Source organism: Blennius ocellaris (genome assembly GCF_963422515.1).
Source record: "Blennius ocellaris genome assembly, chromosome: 23".
NCBI classification, from domain to species: domain Eukaryota; kingdom Metazoa; phylum Chordata; class Actinopteri; order Blenniiformes; family Blenniidae; genus Blennius; species Blennius ocellaris.
The window spans coordinates 1,777,980-1,782,362 of NC_137672.1; positions in this window are offsets into that span (position 1 = coordinate 1,777,980).

Genomic DNA, 4,383 nt, shown 5'->3' on the forward strand with positions numbered 1-4,383 from the left:
ACCCTCTCCCGAAGGCCACATCCCCTCCTGAATACCATATCCTCTCCCGAAGGCCACACCCTCTCCCGAAGACCTAACCCTCTCCCGAAGACCACACCCTCTCCTGAATACCACACCCCCTCCCGAAGACCACACCCTCTCCCGAAGGCCACCCCCTCCTGAATACCATACCCTCTCCTGAAGGCCACACCCTCTTCTGAAGGCCACACCCCCTCCTGAATACCACACCCTCTCCCGAAGGCCACACCCCCTCCCGAAGGCCACACCCCCTCCTGAAGGCCACACCCTCTCCCGAAGGCCACATCCCCTCCTGAATACCACACCCCCTCCCGAAAGCCACACCCTCTCCCGAAGGCCACACCCCCTCCTGAAGGCCACACCCTCTCCCGAAGGCCACATCCCCTCCTGAATACCACACCCCCTCCCGAAGGCCACACCCTCTCCCGAAGGCCACATCCCCTCCTGAAGGCCACACCCCCTCCTGAATACCATACCCTCTCCTGAATACCACACCCTCTCCTAAAGACCACACCCTCTCCCGAAGGCCACCCCCCCTCCTGAATACCACACCCCCTCCTGAATACCATACCCTCTCCTGAATACCACACCCTCTCCTAAAGACCACACCCTCTCCCAAAGGCCACCCCCCCTCCTGAATACCACACCCCCTCCTGAATACCATACCCTCTCCTGAAGGCCACACCCTCTCCTGAATACCATTGCCTATCCCGAAGGCCACACCCTCTCCCGAAGACCACACCCTCTCCCGAAGGCCACACCCCTCCTGAATGGTAGATCACTACGCTGCTTTTGGATGTAACCGTGCTATGCTACATGTTATACGTACGTTCACAGTGCATTAGTGAGTTTATACAGTGCTGCTACGCTCTCCAGCTAGTTGGAGGGTTCACAGGCAGGATGAGAGCGCTGGAGATGATAAAGACGTTTTCACAACTTTCCTTTGAGGAAAAACAGCAGCTTTTAAAAGATGGGAGACCAAAAGCTGAGCTACAGACCTTCAGCAAAGGAAACGTCTGAACATTGTTCCTACTTTCATGTGAATTCAGACACTCTGCAGGAGTGGTTTCACAACCACAGACACTCTGTAGGAGTGGTTCCACAACCACAGACACTCTGTAGGAGTGGTTTCAGAACCACAGACACTCTGTAGGAGTGGTTTCAGAACCACAGACACTCTGTAGGAGTGGTTTCACAACCACAGACACTCTGTAGGAGTGGTTTCACAACCACAGACACTCTGTAGGAGTGGTTTCAGAACCACAGACACTCTGTAGGAGTGGTTTCACAACCACAGACACTCTGTAGGAGTGGTTTCACAACCACAGACACTCTATAGGAGTGGTTTCAGAACCACAGACACTCTGTAGGAGTGGTTTCAGAACCACAGACACTCTGTAGGAGTGGTTCCACAACCACAGACACTCTGTAGAAGTGGTTTCAGAACCACAGACACTCTGTAGGAGTGGTTTCACAACCACAGACACTCTGTAGGAGTGGTTTCACAACCACAGACACTCTGTAGGAGTGGTTTCAGAACCACAGACACTCTGTAGGAGTGGTTTCACAACCACAGACACTCTATAGGAGTGGTTTCAGAACCACAGACACTCTGTAGGAGTGGTTTCAGAACCACAGACACTCTGTAGGAGTGGTTCCACAACCACAGACACTCTGTAGAAGTGGTTTCACAACCACAGACACTCTGTAGGAGTGGTTCCACAACCACAGACACTCTGTAGGAGTGGTTTCAGAACCACAGACACTCTGTAGGAGTGGTTTCACAACCACAGACACTGTAGGAGTGGTTTCAGAACCACAGACACTCTGTAGGAGTGGTTTCAGAACCACAGACACTCTGTAGGAGTGGTTTCACAACCACAGACACTCTGTAGGAGTGGTTTCAGAACCACAGACACTCTGTAGGAGTGGTTTCAGAACCACAGACACTCTGTAGGAGTGGTTTCACAACCACAGACACTCTGTAGGAGTGGTTTCAGAACCACAGACACTCTGTAGGAGTGGTTTCACAACCACAGACACTCTATAGGAGTGGTTTCAGAACCACAGACACTCTGTAGGAGTGGTTTCAGAACCACAGACACTCTGTAGGAGTGGTTCCACAACCACAGACACTCTGTAGAAGTGGTTTCACAACCACAGACACTCTGTAGGAGTGGTTCCACAACCACAGACACTCTGTAGGAGTGGTTTCACAACCACAGACACTCTGTAGGAGTGGTTTCACAACCACAGACACTGTAGGAGTGGTTTCAGAACCACAGACACTCTGTATGAGTGGTTTCAGAACCACAGACACTCTGTAGGAGTGGTTTCAGAACCACAGACACTCTGTAGGAGTGGTTTCACAACCACAGACACTCTGTAGGAGTGGTTTCAGAACCACAGACACTCTGTAGGAGTGGTTTCACAACCACAGACACTCTGTAGGAGTGGTTTCAGAACCACAGACACTCTGTAGGAGTGGTTTCACAACCACAGACACTCTATAGGAGTGGTTTCAGAACCACAGACACTCTGTAGGAGTGGTTTCAGAACCACAGACACTCTGTAGGAGTGGTTCCACAACCACAGACACTCTGTAGAAGTGGTTTCACAACCACAGACACTCTGTAGGAGTGGTTCCACAACCACAGACACTCTGTAGGAGTGGTTTCAGAACCACAGACACTGTAGGAGTGGTTTCAGAACCACAGACACTCTGTATGAGTGGTTTCAGAACCACAGACACTCTGTAGGAGTGGTTTCACAACCACAGACACTCTGTAGGAGTGGTTTCAGAACCACAGACACTCTGTAGGAGTGGTTTCACAACCACAGACACTCTGTAGGAGTGGTTTCAGAACCACAGACACTCTGTAGGAGTGGTTTCACAACCACAGACACTCTATAGGAGTGGTTTCAGAACCACAGACACTCTGTAGGAGTGGTTTCAGAACCACAGACACTCTGTAGGAGTGGTTTCACAACCACAGACACTCTGTAGGAGTGGTTTCAGAACCACAGACACTCTGTAGGAGTGGTTTCACAACCACAGACACTCTGTAGGAGTGGTTCCACAACCACAGACACTCTGTAGGAGTGGTTTCAGAACCACAGACACTGTAGGAGTGGTTTCAGAACCACAGACACTCTGTATGAGTGGTTTCAGAACCACAGACACTCTGTAGGAGTGGTTTCAGAACCACAGACACTCTGTAGGAGTGGTTTCACAACCACAGACACTCTGTAGGAGGGGTTTCACAACCACAGACACTGTAGGAGTGGTTTCAGAACCACAGACACTCTGTAGGAGTGGTTTCAGCACCACAGACACTCTGCAGGAGTGGTTTCAGAACCACAGACACTCTGTAAGAGTGGTTTCAGAACCACAGACACTCTGTAGGAGTGGTTTCACAACCACAGACACTCTGTAGGAGTGGTTTCACAACCACAGACACTGTAGGAGTGGTTTCACAACCACAGACACTGTAGGAGTTGTTTCAGAACCACAGACACTCTGTTGGAGTGGTTTCAGAACCACAGACACTCTGTAGGAGTGGTTTCACAACCACAGACACTGTTAGGAGTGGTTTCAGAACCACAGACACTCTGTAGAAGTGGTTTCACAACCACAAACACTGTAGGAGTGGTTTCAGAACCACAGACACTCTGTAGGAGTGGTTTCAGAACCACAGACACTCTGTAGGAGTGGTTTCAGCACCACAGACACTCTGTAGGAGTGGTTTCAGAACCACAGACACTCTGTAGGAGTGGTTTCAGAACCACAGACACTCTACATGAGTGGTTTCAGAACCACAGACACTCTGTAGGAGTGGTTTCAGAACCACAGACACTCTACAGGAGTGGTTTCAGAACCACAGACACTCTATAGGAGTGGTTTCAGAACCACAGACACTCTGTAGGAGTGGTTTCAGAACCACAGGGTTTCAGAACCACAGACACTCTACAGGAGTGGTTTCAGCACCACAGACACTCTATAGGAGTGGTTTCAGAACCACAGACACTCTATAGGAGTGGTTTCAGCACCACAGACACTCTGTAGGAGTGGTTTCAGAACCACAGACACTCTGTAGGAGTGGTTTCAGAACCACAGACACTCTGTAGGAGTGGTTTCAGCACCACAGACACTCTGTAGGAGTGGTTTCAGAACCACAGACACTCTGTAGGAGTGGTTTCAGAACCACAGACACTCTACATGAGTGGTTTCAGAACCACAGACACTCTGTAGGAGTGGTTTCAGAACCACAGACACTCTACAGGAGTGGTTTCAGAACCACAGACACTCAATAGGAGTGGTTTCAGAACCACAGACACTCTGTAGGAGTGGTTTCAGAACCACAG